The 21,535-nt window shown below is 42.3% G+C and overlaps 1 protein-coding gene across 7 annotated transcripts in view; it reads left to right on the top strand.

Moving 5' to 3' along the window:
- The first annotated feature begins 4,648 nt into the window (after positions 1 to 4,648).
- The window catches only part of LOC139364575 (microtubule-associated protein tau-like), a 43,906-nt gene continuing 27,019 nt past the window's right edge, over positions 4,649 to 21,535 (top strand). For 4 of the 7 annotated variants that reach the window (XM_071101428.1, XM_071101429.1, XM_071101424.1 and 1 more), the window contains exon 1: positions 4,736 to 4,794. The gene's annotated coding sequence lies outside the window, so the exon portion shown is untranslated. Of the gene's footprint in view, positions 4,795 to 21,535 lie in introns of all 7 variants that reach the window. The other 3 variants (XM_071101426.1, XM_071101425.1, XM_071101427.1) reach the window with 3 other exon arrangements.

The raw sequence follows: 21,535 nt of genomic DNA, 5'->3' as shown, positions 1-21,535 counted from the left end.
GTTAATGACAGGCGTCGCTCTCTGTTGCAGAATTCAAGATGTCGCTGACCTGAATCTTTCTTTTGTTCCTCTCCCCTTTTGTTCAAATCTTTGTCCTCAATGTGTGTGACTCATTCTGTCTATGTGTGTGTGAGTGGATGTGTGTCACAACGTTTTTGACAATGAAAATAAATGTTCAGGGTCAAACATCTAGGTCCAAAGCAATGTTAATCTTTATTTCCATGGTGTGGTTGAGTGACTATTGCAAAGTGACAATATTGAGAGATGGTAACTATGTCCTATATGGTGTGCACTTCCTCTGAAATTGGAGTGCGGTGTAATCCCTAAAGTGGGGGAGATCCTCTCCTTCTTTGGTGGTCCCATTGAAATCCATTACGTAATGGGTCTCTAGCGCATTCTTAGGTTTCACATGTCAAAAGCCTGCGTCTGTCACGTACGCATATTTAGACTAGCTAATGGAGCGATGACGTGATGACATTCCAAACAGGTGAGTGACAACTGTGCTTCTGTTTGTTATCTCCATATCTGTGAGGGATGAGGATTTAGAGGGCGGGAGGGAGCGAGAACAGCCTATTATGTTGCTAAGTAACTGTTTTCTACTGGTTGAACATTAAATAGAAACAATTACTTTGTATCTACGTAAATTCAGTCGTATTAGCATGATATGTTATGGGACCTAATTTAAACTAAGCACAATTCATAACACTGAAACCATGAACCAAACTGATTATTGCCTCAATGGTAATGTGCACTGACACCAGAACAGTTGAAGGGTGTAGCTACTGTAAGTCAAAGTAAATTAACAATAATTGGAAAATCCCTAGCTTTGCTGGTAAAATGGACTGATTTGGAGGATTGAGAGGATCTGACCCTATACACAGAGGATGAGACAACTATTAAGAGCTCTCCCTATTCAGTGAGTGATGCCAGAGCCATTGGGTGCAGCTGCTGTTGACCTAAGCTGGAGCTTAGGGACTGTTGTACCGTCCGACTTAACACTCAAGTATAAGGATGCCCAGCCCTGCAGACGCAGAATCGTAAAAGCTGACACGCACACGCACACACACACACACGCACACGCACACGCACACGCACACACACACACACACACACACACACACACACACACACACACACACACACACACACACACACACACACACATTTTCCTTAAACAACAAATATGTTTTCATGATCTAACTTCTCATTAAATGTCCTGTCTGTCTGCCTCCCTCCACCCATCACCTGTTGATCATGATGAGACACCCTTTTTGGCCTTATTTCACATGACAGTAGCTAATCCACATCAGCTGTTGTTTTCTCTTTGTTACATGTAGGGTTAGATAATATGTCACAGTGTGTGAGTAAGATGTGCTTACCGACATCTCTTGTCTTTACCCATTGCATGGAAGAGGAATCTGGAGAGGGAGGGGAGAGGAGGGGTCTGTGACACCACACAAGTCTGGAGGGAGGGTAGAAGGGTAACCTTCCTGTATTTCAGTGTTTTACTTGCTATATTATATTTACTTTGCCATCATGGCTTTTTTTTTTTGCCTTTACCTCTCTTATCTCACCTCATTTGCTCACATCGTATATAGACTTGTTTCTACAACATTATTGACTATGTTTGTTTTACTCCTTGTGTAACTCTGTGCTGTTGTATGTGTCGACCTGCTTTTGTCACACCCTGACCATAATTTGCTTTGTATGTTTCTATGTTTTGTTTGGTCAGGGTGTGATCTGAGTGGGCATTCTATGTTGTGTGTCTAGTTTGTCTGTTTCTGTGTTTGGCCTGATATGGTTCTCAATCAGAGGCAGGTGTTAGTCATTGTCTCTGATTGGGAACCATATTTAGGTAGCCTGTTTGGTGTTGGAGTTTGTGGGTGATTGTTCCTGTCTTTGTGTTTGTTACACCAGATAGGGCTGTTTTTGTTTTTTTCACGTTTTCTTGTTTTTGTATATTATTCTATTTTCATCTTTATTAAAGATGTATCACAATAACCACGCTGCGTTTTGGTCCGCCTCTCCTTCAACAGAAGAATCCCGTTACAGCTTTGCTTTATCTTGGCTAGGTCGCAATTGTAAATGAGAACTTGTTCTCAACTTGCCTACCTGGTTAAATAAAGGTAAAATAAATTTTAAAGTATCATTGGTTGCCAGATAATCTTCAGGGATAATAGTCTTGGCCGGTAAACAGTCCAACAGCCGCATCATCTGCCCACCCAAAATACACCCTTGACCTCTCCCTGAAGACTCGGAAAGGAGAAGACAGACATCTACCAAGCATGGCTAGTCAGTTGGTGTAGCACTCTCCGATTTTTTTATTTTTATTTTTTATTTTTTATATAGCAGAAAAGATGATGGGATGATGTGAAGAGTTTAAGTCACTGACCAGTAGGACTTCAATGCAGTAATGCTAGTGCAAAGTATTGAGCGTCACTAATACACTATGGTTAGTATGCATCAATGCATGTAACTGTGGTAAACCACACAAAATACTATACAAATACTCTACAACTGTATGTTGTTTAGTACATTAATTTATCAATTATCAAAAGTTACAGTAAATCCATGATTATAATAATTAATCATTGACATGGTTATATCCCTTGATAGTACGCATATCATTTAAACACATTCCTCATCCTTACATATGGGACAGCCCCCCTCTGACACATTGCACAGAAAAATGGTTCAGGATAATGAAGACGTCCATCTCTCTCATCCTTTGTACACCACTTGCAACGCCTTCCTTTACGACAAGGTTTGTGTACATGAACAGCCTCATAACCATTAGAGTCAGGTGCTAGGCCAAAGACAGGAAAACCCTTATTTAATTTAAGTCAGTTAAGAACAGAGTCTTATTCTATATGACTATCTAGGAACAGTGGGTTAACTGCCGGTTCCTTGAGTAAGTCTATACTGGGGGATGTTATCCAGAGAAAGAATGCCACCCTGTGGCAAAAAAATCAAGGAGCTTTTTCTCTGTTCCTACTTGACTGCCTTTAGTTGAAATCTAACATAAATCTGTCTCACCTGCCTAAAACCAAACTAGAACAGACTGACATATTCTGTCTTCTTACACTTACAGTATATTGACCCTGTGATAGACTAGTGTCTTGTCCAAGCTGCCTCATGCTATAGAAACAGCCAAGGCTAATGCAAGGCTACTTACTTACACTAATATGGCAATTAAATATTGCAATTAAATGAACAGTGCCGTACCATAGCCTACACACTATTATGCAAAGCTATATATCATAGACAGAACTATTTCAAACCACAGAACTGCAGATGGGATTTATCTTATTGTGTTTGGCTTTGAAAGACCTTAATCAGTAGTAAAATATTAAGATTTATTTCAAGGTATGTTAAGACCAATTGTTATATATCGTTTACAGTTTAAAATGAGGAACAATGTCAAATCACCTACAATAAAATGCAGACCAAACACACCATAGTATTTTCAGACGTGTACCATCTGCCTCTTTCTCACCCTCTCCCTCCTTTGTCCCTAACTGCAGAATAAAATGCATGCTTTTTCTCCAGTGGTCTGGTTGCTAAGCAACTCCAGGGGCTAACCTCAACCCTGCCTCATGGTTAAGACTTTGTCTATAAAATGTATGACACAATGCCATGCTTTCTGGCAGCACTCTGTATGCAACATGTATTACACATGCAAACCCTTGCTTTGCAAAATATCAGTATGTGTTTCTAGGAGGCTCTATCTCCTAATAAACATACCAGACCTAGGGTGAAATATGCCAAATATGTTCTTATAATACACTTGAGGTGGGCTTGATTTAGCTTGGAGTTTGCACTTTGGGGACTATTCCATTGGTTCCATAAGGAAACCAATTATATTCCATACACTGTATGTGTAGTCTAGTTACACGTAATTACACCATTGTAACCAATTACTGCCCTCTATGGTTGGTTTAGTATGGAGGAGTGTTAGATCAGTCAGTCTGCCAGAGCAGTAAAGGCCTATAGATGTTTAGAGGTCACTAACAGTAGCAAGCACAGTGCTTCCCTTGTTATACCCTACCCACAGGTTTTACGGCAAGAGGGGTATTGCCACTACAGATCCCTCTAAGCAGATTTTACAGTAATTCTTATATAATCATTGGTAAATTGACACTAAGCCTTGCCTAGAGGAATGGAAATTCAAATATATTAGATTAGACTAGACATTGATTTAATGTGAGAAAATAACAAAAGGTGGCCTATTGGTAAGAATTGTGTCACCTATTACATAGGGCAGAAGGCTATTTAACAAGTTAGGTCTACCATTGTGTCCTTCGGTTGGGTAAGCGTAGATCATCTCTGAAGACCTGCAATTTGTTTATATCAGCTAAACTAGTTTTAATGTCATTATCTTCTAACACCATCTTATCAACAGATCAGACAGAGGGGGCTGGTGGGAGGAGCTATAGGAGGACGGGCTCATTGAAATGACTGGAGTTGAATAAATGGAAAAGGTATAAAACACATCAAACATACGGAAACCACATGTTTGACTTCGTTCCATGAATTCCATTCCAGCCATTACAATGAGCCCGTCCTCCTATAGCTCCTCCCACCAGCCTCCTCTGAGATCAGTGTCGGCCTACCTACACACAAACCTCTTTAATTCCAAGCATCAGTGCAGAACGCTCAGGAAGAATTTCAGAACAATCTCTGTCTGTACTCTGGCGCCCTCCTCCCCTTAAGGCCGCCTAGCGAACTACTCGTCTCTGTCGGGTGTCCACTGAGTGACTGCAGCTGGAGAGACAATAACTGTCTGCCACACAGGTAAGAGAGAAAGACGCTTTATCTATTTATAGCAAACCTAGTACATTCCGCAAGTAATTGCTCCTAGGTGTCTTCGAATGATGAAGAATTCGAGCAGTTGGCTTTTTTTTTTTTCCGTGGCAAAACAAAAGCGCCATTCATGCTTGTCGTGTAGCTTTGAGGCACCGAGCGTATCCTTTTTTTTTCCCGTTGCCTACTGTAGGTCTGGGTGTGAGGAGAGGTCGGGCCTGGGTACTGTCTTGCCTTGGCAAGCAAATTCATCGCACCAGGCAGGAGCCCCAAACAAGCCATGTGGATAATTGGATCAGAAGTGGTTAAATGGATTTGTCCATGAACACGCACTTTGTAGTTTTTAATGTTATATATTTTGACTTTTACATTCGTTATTAAAATATGACAGTTGTCATGATGCGTAAACTGAGGCTAAGCTAGCTAATTGATGTAGCCAAGGGGTGTAACTTAGCTTGCAAGCTACAAATGATCTAGCTAGCTACCAAACCTATTAGCTGAGCGTTAGCTATCTAAACTCGCCAATTATTATGGCCACGGATTTTTAGCTATGATTTTAAGATAGTGGTGCCCTTCTGTTTTCCTTACTTTGGGGCCTGTCTTTACTTTGGGTAGCTTGTCTTGCTTGAGAAAACTGAAAGAAGAAATCACAGTGTTCCTTACAGGATAGTTAAAAAAAGTATATGTTTTGATCCATGTACAGACTGTAGCAAACTTTCATAGCTACATCGACACTTGTGTGTCAGTTTGATTTTTGTGCTGAATCATAGGCAGTAGCATTGCCTATGAAATTGGATTTCCGCAGCTGTGCTTTCCGCTGTCAGTGGTGCTGATGTTGGCTTATCAGCTCACCACTTGCACTTTATCACCAGGCCACTTATTGTCAGTGGCTTGCCTGGCTGTAGTTACTTGCTGTCCCACTATAGAAATCCAAAAGTAGACTGAAATGTTATTTCACCTGCGTATTACCTCATTTGCTAACTAGCTAATTATTCATATTTCAGGAATGATTTGTAGCCGCACCTCCCTTTCCAGGGATGCATGCGATGTAAAGTATTTATATTGCAAGGTTGTAATCAAGTAGTAGGCCGGGTATTATTTTTAAGCCACTTTGTTAGAAAAATGTAGGCCTCTACATCTTGGCTCAAAGTCCAATCTAATTTTTTGAGATGCATTCCGCGTGCCCTTGCCATGTGGTGCTTTGTCTGAAACAAATCGATTCACTGTATCATCGATACACTTTTTGTTCGTACTATTTCGATATTATTCAGCACACTTGTAATTTTCATATTGAGGTCTATTTTTGCCAAACAGCCATAACATGATGCCGTTTTTTTTGTCGGTGTTTTCTATGTTGCAGACACGCCTCATTCTCGCTCTGCTCTCCGCATTATTTCATAGCTCTTGTGCTTTGAGTTGCAGTGAGAGATGAGCATGCATGATCTCACTCCGATTTCGCTACTTGCCGATAGTTCTTTACATTTGTTAGATTAATCAACACTCTCCATTATCCCTCGACTATTTTTGCTCGAGGTTGAAAATCATAGGCAGAGTCCATTTCAAAGGAATATCGAGGGACAAAGGCTTATCTCCATCTCTCTCCTATCCAATTCCTCCTCCACGCCCATCTTGTTAAATGTGTCCTGGAGAATGCTGTAAGAATTGTTCTTCCCTTATCTCATACGTTGGAAATTTGTAGAAATGATGTTGTCGTGTTTGAGTAACACTTCGAGAACTAGACCTAATTTTCATTAACATTGTATTCTATGCTCATTAGTATTGGGATATAGCCTGACTTAAGAAAATAAGGTTTATTCCTAGCCATCATTTTATGGGTTTTTTTTAATACAAAAAAATGCTGACAAATGGCCCTCTGCTCTCTGACAAACCTTTTAGTTTTCAAATTTACATGCATAATTTGATTGGACCGCCCAATTAGGGAGCTCTGTAAAACATGTCTAAAGCCTAATTGGATGAGCTGGTCTGCAGGCTACATGCTACTGCAGTGTAGTATGATAGTCATACTACATACAATGATTAAATTATGCCCCTAATTTATCGGGGTGATATGTTGTTCTGTGTTCTTGGCAGGGAATTTACATCTGCACTCATCCATTTTGACCTCACTGAATGGGATCAGAGGCAGGGACCATAATTCAGTTAGCCCTAGTTCTACAACGTAGCCCCAGTAACAATGCTTTTAGGGTTCATTTTCAAGTTAAGATTAAAGACTAAACTAAATTGACAATCGCATAACTCTTTATATAAACAATGTGAACAAAACTAGAGTGCATCATTGTGATTGGATGACGAAAAAGAGATCCTAGCCAACACTAATTGGCATTGGTCCAATATTTAGCCAAGGCACTCCTTACTTTCTGCACTTCTACACATGTCAGGGTGCACTATGAATCAAAGAGTTGTCTCGGAGACCCATGCTGAGTGCGTTAGCATAGTCTGGCGTAAGCTGCTGCTGGACCCCGGCTGTAGGGAATAGGGTGCCATTTGGGACGCTGTCTGTCTGCCTGCCTGCCCTGCCACAAGCAGCTGTACACATGCCTCTGTGCAGTCATCAGCGGTCCATGCCAGCAGATGTCTCTCACACTCAACCCCTGGCCAGATGAACAGGACATGACTTGTTAATGTAATGTGATCGCTCGCACCCGTGAAATAAACCTGAAATCCCAAACACACCAGTCCATTATTCTTAAAAGGACATTGGCTGTAGAGGAGACCAATGTTACCAAGTATGTCATGATTGACAACTCTGTTGGTTGTCTTTGAGGGCATGATTAAGGGACTTGGTTTCAAAGCTGTCAATGTCCTTTCTTTCTCTCTTGCACTCTGTTATAAGATGTACCTACGTATAGGATTAGTATCCCACGTTGCTGTTATTTTTCCTCTGGGACATTTGCAGTACAGGATATAGGTAATTGCCAGACATTCTTTGAGGGCCACTCTCACTGATTCCCTGCGCCATGCGCCTCTGACATCTTAGCATATAAATACAGAATTACTTGCATGTGCTAGCTAGCTAGGGCTGGGCGATATGACGATATATATTGTGTGACGATATGAAAAACGTCTATCGTTTTCACATTATGCTCTATCGTTTATTTCGTTGTGTCGCAAATCACACTCTTTATGGCGATATTTTTCGTCAATTGGACGTTGCTTTGCGTTCTTCCACACATGCCGTGTGGAAGGAAATTTGCAACACAAACAAACATGGAGGAGAGCGAACGTGACACAGAGCATGGAGATCGTACCTAAAAGAGGGGCTACTTCTGTCGCATGGACGTGGTTTGGGTATGAAAAGTCTGACATGGACCAGAAAACCGTCCTCTGCTAAATATGCCGCAGGCAGGTCCTGAACAACAGGCTCAAACACCACTAACCTCTTTTACCACCTACGCAAGAATCTTGTGAAACAGTACGGAGAGAGTCTACGGATGAGAACCCAAAAAGTATAGTTGAGTGCTCAAAACAAACCCCCGACTCAGACGTTGCACGAGGCTTTTGCCCGTGGCACAGCATATGGCAAAGAATCCCGAAGATGGAAGGAGATAACAGCTGCCGTTACAATTTAACATCTGCAGAGACATGGCCCCAATTTACACGGACGAGAAACGGGTGTTTTGTGAGTTGGTGCTAACACTTGACCCAAGGTACCAAATGCAAATTGATATGTGACACATATTATTGCCAAAATAACATGCAAAACAGGCAAGCCCCCCCCCCCAAAAAAATAAATAAATAATAATAATAATAATAATAATAATGTATATATAGATATTTTTCGGACTATATTTATTTTGTTTGCAACTATAGTTGACGTGTTTTCTATTTACCTTTATTTTTTTATTTTTTATTTGATACATTATTTTATATTTTGTTACATGCTTAGTTGAAAATTTGCACAAAGGTTCAAAATCAAAGGAGAAATAATAAAATATGAGTAAGTACCTTTTATTTGTTGAGTATAATTCAAAATGTTATAAGAAATAATAATAAAAAAAAATTACATGTGGTAATTTTATCTAAACTATTTATTTATTGAATTTACAGAAAATTTGCTATATTGTTATCGGGATCTGAAGTGACTTGTATCGGGATATGAGATTTTGACCATATCGCCCAGCCGTAGTGCTAGCTATAAACAAACTGGAAAAGCAGGTCCACCCTTATTTATACAGTCTACGTTTGAGAAAGAATAGGCTACATACATTTTAGCCTGCATTTAATGTGGAATACAAAAACCTAGCAATAATATTGACTCAAGTACTTGAGGATACCTTTAGCCTAATTAATGAACCTATACCTCATGCAGGTAGGTGATCTCCAGAGCAGATGCTAGGTCTTGTCCTGACTCTCTGTCAGATCTCAAGGCCACGCATACTCTACTGTAGCACAGGAGGTTAGTGGCACCTTCATTTGGGAGGACAAGCTCGTTGTAATGACTGCAGCGGATTAAGTGGAATGGTATCAAACACACAGCTTCCATGTGATTGATGCCATTCCGTTCGCTCCATTCCAGCCATTATTATGAGCCGTCTTCCCCTCAGCAACCTCCACTGTACTGTGGTATAGGTAGCAAGGTCACTGAGCCACAGCACTGCAAAGAGAGAGAGCCCAGATGAGCTTCCTTTGGTTTGGCTGGCTCTCTACTAATCTGGGATGTCTTGGCCTCGTTGTCATGCTGATTCTTTGAGTTGTGGTTAAACTCTGCCTGCCGGGATGTTAGGCTGCCTAGCCTATTTCCTCTTAGTTGTTTTGAGTGAAAATACTGAACTAGGCCTAATGTTATTCGACTGTATTCATTCTCCATCACCACTCAGCCAGTTTGTGCATTGAGGAGATTAACATCTCCTAACGGTAGGATCAAACATACCCAGGAGTAAAGGTCGACCGATTAATCGGAATGGCCGATTTAATTAGGGCCGATTTTCAAGTTTTCATAACAATCAGAAATCTGTATTTTTGGACACCGATTTGGCCAATTTTTATTTTGTTTAATTTTTATTTATTTATTTATTTAACTAGGCAAGTCAGTTAAGAACACATTCTTATTTTCAATGAAGGGCTAGGAACGGTGGGTTAACTTCCTTGTTTAGAGGCAGAATGACAGATTTTTACCTTGTCAGCTTGGAGATTTGTTTTTGCAACCTCCCGGTTACTAGTCCAATGCTCTAACCACCAGCCTTACATTGCACTCCACAAGGAGCCTGCGTGGCAGGCTGACTACCTGTTACGCGAGGGCAGCAAGAAGCCAAGGTAAGTTGCTAGCTAGCATTAAACTTATCTTATAAAAAATTATCAATCTTAACATAATCACTAGTTATCTACCCATGGTTGATATTACTAGTTTATCTAGCGTGTCCTGCGTTGCATATAATCGATGCGGTGCCTGTTAATTTCTCATCGAATCACAGCCTACTTCGCCAAACGGGTGATGATTTACCACTGTCGTTGCACCAAACCTAACCATAAACATCAATGCCTTTCTTTAAAATCAATACAGAAGTATATACAGTGCCTTGCGAAAGTATTCGGCCCCCTGAACTTTGCGACCTTTTGCCACATTTCAGGCTTCAAACATAAAGATATAAAACTGTATTTTTTTGTGAAGAATCAACAACAAGTGGGACACAATCATGAAGTGGAACGACGATATTTTAAACTTTTTTAACAAATCAAAAACTGAAAAATTGGGCGTGCAAAATTATTCAGCCCCTTTACTTTCAGTGCAGCAAACTCTCTCCAGAAGTTCAGTGAGGATCTCTGAATGATCCAATGTTGACCTAAATGACTAATGATGATAAATACAATCCACCTGTGTGTAATCAAGTCTCCGTATAAATGCACCTGCACTGTGATAGTCTCAGAGGTCCGTTAAAAGCGCAGAGAGCATCATGAAGAACAAGGAACACACCAGGCAGGTCCGAGATACTGTTGTGAATAAGTTTAAAGTCGGATTTGGATACAAAAAGATTTCCCAAGCTTTAAACATCCCAAGGAGCACTGTGCAAGCGATAATATTGAAATGGAAGGAGTATCAGACCACTGCAAATCTACCAAGACCTGCCGTCCCTCTAAACTTTCAGCTCATACAAGGAGAAGACTGATCAGAGATGCAGCCAAGAGGCCCATGATCACTCAGGATGAACTGCAGAGATCTACAGCTGAGGTGGGAGACTCTGTCCATAGGACAACAATCAGTCGTATATTGCACAAATCTGGCCTTTATGGAAGAGTGGCAAGAAGAAAGCCATTTCTTAAAGATATCCATAACAAGTGATGTTTAAAGTTTGCCACAAGCCACCTGGGAGACACACCAAACATGTGGAAGAAGGTGCTCTGGCCAGATGAAACCAAAATGGAACTTTTTGGCAACAATGCAAAACGTTATGTCTGGCGTAAAAGCAACACAGCTCATCAGCCTGAATACACCATCCCCACTGTCAAACATGGTGGTGGCAGCATCATGGTTTGGGCCTGCTTTTCTTCAGCAGGGACAGGGAAGATGGTTAAAATTGATGGGAAGATGGATGGAGCCAAATACAGGACCATTCTGGAAGAAAACCTGATGGAGTCTGCAAAAGACCTGAGACGGAGATTTGTCTTCCAACAAGACAATGATCCAAAACATAAAGCAAAATCTACAATGGAATGGTTCAAAAATAAACATATCCAGGTGTTAGAATGGCCAAGTCAAAGTCCAGACCTGAATCCAATCGAGAATCTGTGGAAAGAACTGGAAACTGCTGTTCACAAATGCTCTCCATCCAACCTCACTGAGCTCGAGCTGTTTTGCAAGGAGGAATGGGAAAAAATTTCAGTCTCTCGATGTGCAAAACTGATAGAGACATACCCCAAGCGACTTACAGCTGTAATCGCAGCAAAAGGTGGCGCTACAAAGTATTAACTTAAGGGGGCTGAATAATTTTGCACGCCCAATTTTTCAGTTTTTGATTTGTTAAAAAAAAAATGTCGTTCCACTTCATGATTGTATGCCACTTGTTGTTGATTCTTCACAAAAAAATACAGTTTTATATCTTTATGTTTGAAGCCTGAAATGTGGCAAAAGGTCGCAAAGTTCAAGGGGGCCGAATACTTTCGCAAGGCACTGTATTTTTAAACCTGCATATTTAGTTAATATTTCCTGCTAACATGAATTTCTTACAATTAGGGAAATTGTGTCACTTCTCTTGCGTTCCGTGCAAGCAGTCAGGGTATATGCAGCAGTTTGGGCCGCCTGGCTCATTGCGAACTGTGTGAAGTCCATTTATTCCTAACAAAGACCGTAATTAATTTGCCAGAATTGTACATCATTATGACATAACATTGAAGGTTGTACAATGTAACAACAATATTTAGACGTATGGATGCCACCCGTTAGATAAAATACTGAACGGTTCCGTATTTCACTGGAAGAATAAACCTTTTTGTTTTCGAAATGATCGTTTCCGGATTCGACCATATCAATGACCAAAGGCTCGTATTTCTGTGTGTTATTATGTTATAATTAAGTCTATGATTTGATATTTGTTAGAGCAGTCTGACTGAGCGATGGAAGGCAGCAGCAGGCTCGGAAACATTCATTCAAACAGCACATTTGTGTGTTTGCCAGCAGCTCTTCGCAATGCTTCAAGCATTGAGCTGTTTATGACTTCAAGCCTATCAACTCCCAAGATTAGGCTGGTGTAACCGATGTGAAATGGCTAGATAGTTAGTGGGATGCGCGCTAATAGCGTTTCAATCGGTGATGTCACTCGCTCTGAGACTTGGAGTAGTTGTTTTCCTTGCTCTGTAAGGGCCGCGGCTTTTGTGGAGCGATGGGTACGATGCTTTGAGGGTGGCTGTTGTCGATGTGTTCCTGTTTCGAGCCCAGGTAGGGGCGAGGAGAGGGACGGAAGCTATACAGTTACACTGGCAATACTAAAGTGCCTATAAGAACATCCAATAGTCAAAGGTATATGAAATACAAATGGTATAGAGAGAAATAGTACTATAATTCCTATAATAACTACAACCTAAAACTTCTTACCTGGGAATATTGAAGACTCATGTTAAAAGGAATTAGCAGTTTTCATATGTTCTCATGTTCTGAGCAAGGAACTCAAACGTTAGCTTTCTTACATGGCACATATTGCACTTTTACTTTCTTCTCCAAAACTTTGTTTTTGCATTATTTAAACCAAATTCAACATGTTTGATTATTTATTGATGTATTATATTAAGTTAAAATAAGTGTTCATTCAGTATTGTTGTAATTGTCATTATTACAAATACTTTTTTTTTTTAATCGGCCGATTAATCGGTATTGACGTTTTTTTGGTCCTCCAATAATCGGTATCGGCGTTGAAAAATCCTAATCGGTCGACCTCTACCCATGAGTCCTGATTCAGCACTGGGCTAACCCTGGGCGTCTGGGCAGGAACAAGGTCAATGTTTCTCATGTATTTTTGAACCTTGGGACTAGCTGGTTCTCTAGCTCTGAGGAGTGGTAGCCTAATGCTGCACGCATGAGCGGTTTGTATATCCATTTGCAAGTGGCACTCGGAGAGCATCTCTGATATCTTTCTAGCAGATACTGATGTTTCCAAAGGATGTCGGCAGCACCAGCTCTCTTTCTCGCTCTAGCTCTCTTTTACTTCCCCCCCTCCCTCTCTCTCTTCCTCATACTCTCTCTCATCATGCTGCGCTGAGCAAAGAGCCCTGTGCTGCAGAGAGCTGCCTATAGATTGCCTGCTCTGCCCTGGCCTCCGAGGCACCCAGTGCTTTGCTTGCTTCCACCGACACGTCTGTAGTATGAGACCAATGTTCATGGTCCACACGGATGCCATTAGAGACAGAGAGGGGAAATAAAGGGAGAGAATGATAGAGAGAGAAAAGGGAGAGAGAGTGTGGTGAAGTGCTGCCTCTATCCCATCCATCCCTAATAGCAGGGACTGACTGTGGAAACTAGGTCAGATCCACTGACTGAGGCAGCCAACTGTGAGTGGAGCAGGCAGGCAGGACTCCTGGAGTGGGTGACCCTCTGTCTGTAAAGACGAGCACATACAGTACACACACACACACACAGTCCCATAACCCACTAGCCAAAACCTCAACTATAAACATAAACGACTCTATGATCTTGTTTTTACTGTCATCTTTACTTTTACAACATAATTGAGCTGATTCATGGTTACTCTCAGCCTTAAGTCGCATGTATTGACGTCATGCAGCCTTACTCTGTTTGCAGACTCAGCACGGTAACAATGTTTCTTAACATGTCTCTGGGTCTTGGGCTGTTAACTGCGTAATGGAGAGGCTGCTTGTTCTATAAGTGTTCTATCTGTAGCAGACTCTTACACCTGTCGCAGACTGGCCAATTAATTCTGGTTAGCCTGGGCTTAAACGTGCAGACATGTCAAGGTGTGTTTATTGGTCAATTTGCTGAGTAGAAGATTCAGACCCAGCGGGCAAAACTGGTTGCGATGATATCATTCCAATGACTTCATAATGACGCAGCTGCAACCAGCTTTGCCCGTTAGGGAGTAGTTAGTTTCTCTTGCACTGTGAGGGTGTCCTAGACCTAACAGTAGAGTGTGTCCAGGCGTTTTGGCTAAATGGGTGCTGCTAAATGGGGGGGCGGGGGTGATGACTACCTTGAAATAGATGGTTCACTTTGAGCCCATGAATGTCTATGGATTCGCCGGAGCCGTCCATTTTATTTATGGTCGATACTCTGTCACGTCATGACATGGTTGACTTGACTGCGCCCTAGTTATCCACCTCCTCCGGGATTGAATGATAGCTAAACCTTTTTAGGAATCAGACTGAAGTTCAAAAAGGAAGGAACCCTTGTCAATTTGTGTGTTTGGAATGTTGCCTAATCCCAGGAAATTCAACCGATTGCATAAACCAGGCTGAATGGAAAGCAGCTGTCTTGATGACTTCTTCTCTGTCTGCGTCCTTAACAGATTCCTTTCATGTCCTAATCTACTGTCGACGGAGAGCACAAAGGCCTGGGCCTTGTTTGAAACATGTAATATGTATGTTTGAGGTTATTATTGCTTATTGTAATACAGTGTGGCATACAGTGTGGTAATGATACTCAATATCACTCTCAATAGTATTCCTGTTACATCAATTTCTAACGTTTTCATTTCGGCATACCCAGAAAGTGACCAAAACAAGGTTAAAAATAGAGCTGGGATGATAGACGGAAAATGACCGACATTGCCTTTATCTTTCCGAAACTTTTAGTTTACGTCAGTAATTCTAAGTGATTTGCTACACAACGTTCCTGAAGGTCAGGGGTACTCAAATACTATTTGAGAAGGTTCGGTCAAACACATTTTCTAGGTGGCAAAGGTCTGGATTGATAATACAATTTTTTTCTTGCCATACTACACGTTTTGCATGGGGACTTTTTGTTGTTGCGGTTTTAAGGGAAGTTCCTGCAATTCTACGCATTCGTCTATGTCTTATGTATGTTTATATAAAACCAGGGGTCGAAGCCCGACCGAGTAAGAAAATAAAATCCATATATATATATATATATATATATATATATATTTTGAGAGGGGGACCCGCGGTCTGTATTGACCCTGTTCTGTGTCTGTATCCGATTCGTGGTCAGCCATTGAGTATGGGAGCTGTAGATCGTTCTAAATTATTTGGTCAACAGTAATAGCCTATGCATTATGTTGATTCCTGCTATGAAAATATCTTCCTGTTTCGCTGTCGGCTGCTGACTTACTCCCCACTGTGCGCACTTTTTTTATCCATTGGCTTCCATCTCAGTTGCCTTACTTGGCACTTGAAAAAAATTGTCTACAGCCCTGTCGCTAATGTAAGGTCCTAACGCTAACTGTCCATTATTATTATTATTTTTAAAATTGTTGTATTTGTTGTTATCAGGAACAATATTTAGATTTATCGCGATATGACTTTTTGTCCATATCGCCCAGCTCTAGCACCCCCCCCCCCCCCCCCCCCCAAAAAAAAATAAGTTTATTGCAGATTTATCATTATCGCAAACAATGGGTCAATTTATCGCACTATGGATATTTTTCTATATCGCCCAGCTCCAGTTCAAAACCACGTAGCACAAACAGGTCGGTCCTCCAACCAGCTACATAAATCCGGGGAACATGTTTTGCTAGACATTTATCAGGCCAATGAAACTTCTGCCTCTCAGCCTGTTCCTCCCCTTGCTTCCCAGAAGCCATCAGCTTAATAAACTGCACTATTTGCGGCACTTCATCCATCACCCATCTCTGCTCTGAACTGAACACTGGGAAGAAGAGCACTGCTTTACCCTCACAGTGGCATCGAAGGATGGTGCGTCTTTTTAATCTTGCCATGAAATAGCCTCGCCAAGCCACAATAAACTAAGGCATTTGTACTTCCGACACGTGAGAGTGCCTTGGAAGATATCTTTGGAAGCTTTTCCACTTGTATACCAATGCATTGTTCACACTGCCAGGATCAACTTTGTTTTGCTTGTTCCTGGCGTCCGAGGGTGTTTGTAGAAGAGGTCGACCGATTATGAAAAAATCAGATACTTTTTTTGGTCCTGACAATTACAACAATACTGAATTAATCCTTATTTTAACTTAATAAAATATATAAGTAAAATCAATTTAGTCTCAAGTAAATAATGAAACATGTTCAATTTGGTTTAAATAATGCACAAACACAGTGTTGGAGAAGAAAGTAAAAGTGCAACATGTGCCATGTAAAAAATCTAAAGTTTCAGTTCCTTGCTCAGAACATGAGAACATATGAAAGCTGGTGGTTCCTTTTAACATGAGTCTTCAATATTCCCAGGTAAGACGTTTTAGGTTGTAGTTATTATAGGACTATTTCTCTCTATACCATTTGTATTTCATATACCTTTGACTATTGGATGTTCTTATAGGCACTATAGTATTGCCAGCCTAATCTCGGGAGTTGATAGGCTTGAAGTCAAACAGTGCAATGCTTGAACCTCTGGAGAGCTGAAGTGAAGGGGGGATGAGGGTGTGTCCTGGAGGACATCACCGACATCAGTGATGACTGACAACAATGTCTTCTCCCTGACCCCCTGACCTGAGGGAGTGTATAAAGCCAGGCCTAGTGACGGAGGAATGTTGAGAAGCATGTCGGTCAGTCAGCTGATGGGGGCGTGATCAGCATGGCTGGAATGTCCCCTCTCCTCGCAGCACAGCTCATAAAGTAGATACTTCCTTTGGCTTCTGTCACCACAGTGAAGAACACAAGAGCTCACAGATTAAGACCGTGCCCCTTGTAGAAGATACAAGACCTAGCCTACTTTTGGGTATGCGCGTCATCGTCCACTCCTGAGTCACTGAAAATAATACTGTGACTAAGTTAGTATTGTGACGAATGATGGGCACTCTGTGTCGGGTCAGTAGGTCTGAGTTCATGGGATATTTTTATGCCTCCGTCAGTGGCAGCAGGTCTGTTGCCCTAAATTAAAGGGGCAGTTCACCAGAAATTACATATTGGTTTCCTTACCCTGTAAGCAGTCTGTTGACAAGGTATGACAGCAATCCATGCTTTGGTTTAGCTTCCCTAGCACTGTTTCCAAATGCTACAGTTTTAGCATATGTGGCACAAATCCCAGTCAAGTCATGGTATCGATATTAGCATTTTTCGTGCATCTACATAGACTGCTTACAGGATTGTAGTGGGGTAATATTTGACATATGCATATTATACACTGCTCAAAAAAATAAAGGGAACACTTAAACAACACAATGTAACTCCAAGTCAATCACACTTCTGTGAAATCAAACTGTCCACTTAGGAAGCAACACTGATTGACAGTAAATTTCACATGCTGTTCTGCAAATGGAATAGACAACAGTTGGAAATTATAGGCAATTAGCAAGACACCCCCAATAAAGGAGTGGTTCTGCAGGTGGTGACCACAGACCACTTCTCAGTTCCTATGCTTCCTGGCTGATGTTTTGGTCACTTTTGAATGCTGGCGGTGCTTTCGCTCTAGTGGTAGCATGAGACAGAGTCTACAACCCACACAAGTGGCTCAGGTAGTGCAGCTCATCCAGGATGGCACATCAATGCGAGCTGTGGCAAGAAGGTTTGCTGTGTCTGTCAGCGTAGTGTCCAGAGCATGGAGGCGCTACCAGGAGACAGGCCAGTACATCAGGAGATGTGGAGGAGGCCATAGGAGGGCAACAACCCAGCAGCAGGACCGCTACCTCCGCCTTTGTGCAAGGAGGAGCAGGAGGAGCACTGCCAGAGCCCTGCAAAATGACCTCCAGCAGGTCACAAATGTGCATGTCTGCTCAAACGGTCTCCATGAGGGTGGTATGAGGGCCCGACGTCCACAGGTGGAGGTTGTGCTTTTACAGCCCAACACCGTGCAGGACGTTTGGGATTTGCCAGAGAACACCAAGATTGGCAAATTCGCCACTGGCGCCCTGTGCTCTTCACAGATGAAAGCAGGTTCACACTGAGCACATGTGACAGACGTGACAGAGTCTGGAGACGCCGTGGAGAACGTTCTGCTGCCTGCAACATCCTCCAGCATGACTGGTTTGGCAGTGGGTCAGTCATGGTGTGGGGTGGCATTTCTTTGGGGGGCCGCACAGACCTGCATGTGCTCGCCAGAGGTAGCCTGACTGCCATTAGGTACCGAGATGAGATCCTCAGACCCCTTGTGAGACCATATGCTGGTGCGATTGGCCCTGGGTTCCTCCTAATGCAAGACAATGCTAGATCTCATGTGGCTGGAGTGTGTCAGCAGGTTCTGCAAGAGGAAGGAGTTGATGCTATGGACTGGCCCGCCCGTTCCCCAGACCTGAATTAAATTGAGCACATCTGGGACATGTCTCGCTCCATCCACCAACGCCACGTTGCACCACAGACTGTCCAGGATTTGGCGGATGCTTTAGTCCAGGTCTGGGAGGAGATCCCTCAGGAGACCATCCGCCACCTGATCAGGAGCATGCCCAGGCGTTGTAGGGAGGTCATACAGGCACGTGGAGGCCACACACACTACTGAGCCTCATTTTGGCTTGTTTTAAGGACATTACATCAAAGTTGGATCAGCCTGTAGTGTGGTTTTCCACTTTAATTTTGAGTGTGACTCCAAATCCAGACCTACATGGGTTGATAAATTTGATTTCCATTGATAATTTTTGTGTGATTTTGTTGTCAGCACATTCAACTATGTAAAGAAAAAAGTATTTAATAAGAATATTTAATTCATTCAGATCTAGGATGTCTTATTTTAGTGTTCCCTTTATTATTTTGAGCAGTGTATATCCCTCACGAGGCTCGTAATAAGACGAAGCAATTAGCCTAATTAGTCCATAAAATATAGTTAAACCATGTGCAATCAAGTATTATGTGTTTAGCTGACTAAGATCAAGGAATGGTCATGAGGAGCAAATATCAACGCAAGTATTGTTTAATAATCAAACGAATGGACTCACATACAAGGCAGAAAGCTTAAGGTACAAGGCAATACTAAACATTTAAGCGCCTTTGAATTGGGTATGGTAGTAGGTGCCAGGCGCACTCGGTTTGCGTCAAGAACTGCAACGCTGCTGGGGTTTTCACGCTAAACAGTTTCCTGTGTGTATCAAGAATGGTCCACCATCCAATGGACATCCAGCTAACTTGACACAACTGTGGGAAGCATTGGAGTCAAAATGGACCAGCATCCCTGTGGAAGTCTTTCGACACCTTGTAGAGTCCATGCCCCGACGAATTGAGGCTGTTCAGAGGGCAAAATCCATGTCTCAATTGTCTCGAGGCTTAAAAAGCAATCTTTAACCTGTCTCTTCCCCTCATCTACACTGATTTGAAGTGGATTTAACAAGTGACATCAATAAGGGATCAAAGCTTTCACCATTACAGGCAGAACCGGATTGAGATTGTGACGTCATTTCAACCAGTTTTGCCCAGTATTTCCCCGCTGGGTCTGGGTTCATGATCCGCATTATCCCCAAACAATACCGGCTTCTCATCAAGTCAAGATAATGCCTGCCTGAGTTGCACAAACGGCATCAACATTTTCATTCAGGCATCTGAAAATAGAGCCAACGTTAGGGGATTTAGTTTCCGATCACCATAAACCTTGTTTTTTGAATTTAGCCTAATCTTCTCTGTAATTACAAGAAAGAAGGCTGTGGTTTGCTCTTTGGGGAGAAATCAATGCAAGGCTTTTGTGAACTAAATTGTGTAATACTGTGGGGTAATTTCAGAACAAACCTTTCTTCTGTTTTACATAAAACCGGTCTGCTTTCCCCTTAGCCTTGCAGCTTCACCCTCTCGACCCTCCCAAGAGGGCAGTCTTCCGGGGCTGAGTCACATCACAGCTACTGTACAGACGGCCCCGAGCGGAGCCAAACAGTGGCAAAGTTAAGAGCGGACGCTCAGAAGGAGGGCCCCAGAGAGGGCAAGGTGGATGCATTGCTGTAGCCTTTCTGGGCTCTTTTTTCTTCCTCTGGTATTTTCTGGGACAGTGAAAGCAGGAAACCCTCAGTACAGCACATTGGAGCAGCTTGTTTTCCTGTTTCTGCATTCCATCTCTGTCCCACGCGATGCTCCACCCATTCTCCTCCTGACTCTCCCCCTCTGTTTCTCAGAGTGAATCGGCTGAACCAGCTGTTTTTGTCAAACGCTCCTTGTCATTCTGTGCGTCCCAAATGGCACCATATTCACTATAGGCACTGCTTTGGGACCCTGGTCCAAAGTAGTGCGCTATATAGGGAATAGGGTCCCATTTGAGACGTTGTGTGGATCTGCATGGACGGGCAGCGAACACTCCGAGCCTCAGACTACAACCACTCTCCCCCTCTCCTCTTTAAAATTCTGTCTGACTGTGTCCTGTGGTCCAGCTGCAGACCTCGAATGACACCTCGAACTCTACGGTTACACAACAGTCAGGTGGACTTCTCTTAGTCGGCACGTTCTGCTTTACTCTGTTGTCACACAGAGAAGAAAGTGAATGTCGAGGAAGTGGGAAGGACTCTGCTTTCAACGCAGTCCGGCCTGGAGTCGCCTATTTCAAGAGCAGTATTCACTAATCAGGTTCAACAATAGTCTTGCAAGAGTTTAGTTGGTTAGGGTTACGTAAAGGGAGGAGAAAACTGTTTGTTTTGAAAGGGCTTAGCTTTAATCAAACCCCAAATCAGATCATTAAGATCATCTCATAAGGTTCGCCCCCTCCCCAGAAACAGCTCCTAAAAATATTCTCATATACGGCATGTGTTATGCTCAAATCGCCCGCGTACTTGCCTCTAGCCTATTTTCACATGGATTTACATGGTATGCTGAAACCAATTCAAGTGAAAAACTGAAGGCTGCGTCTAGCCTAATCTGAGAGGAAAGCGTCTAGGCTATTCTGAGAGGAAAGCGTCTAGGCTATTCTGCAAAAAATTGTTATTGGAAACGACACCAGAGGAGAAACGTCTCTAGTTCATCTCTAAAACGTCTCTAGTTCATCTCTAAAATGTCTCTCGTTCATCTCTAAAATGTCTCTCGTTCATCTCTAAAATGTCTCTCGTTCATCTCTAAAATGTTTCTCGTTCATCTCTAAAATGTCTCCAGTTCATCTCTAAAATGTCTCTATTTTATCACTGTATCTACCATCTGACATTGGGGATGCAGGCTAGATTGAGAGCCAAGCATTAGAAGACTGAGGAGAGTTCCTCCATTTCTTCTCTTTTGGATTCTGCTGTATCATGCCGCTGCATTGGGC

Source organism: Oncorhynchus clarkii, chromosome 13 (genome assembly GCF_045791955.1).
Source record: "Oncorhynchus clarkii lewisi isolate Uvic-CL-2024 chromosome 13, UVic_Ocla_1.0, whole genome shotgun sequence".
Taxonomy (NCBI): Eukaryota; Metazoa; Chordata; class Actinopteri; order Salmoniformes; family Salmonidae; genus Oncorhynchus; species Oncorhynchus clarkii.
The sequence above is the reverse complement of the archived record's forward strand: the minus strand, read 5'-3'. Positions and strand labels throughout refer to the sequence as shown.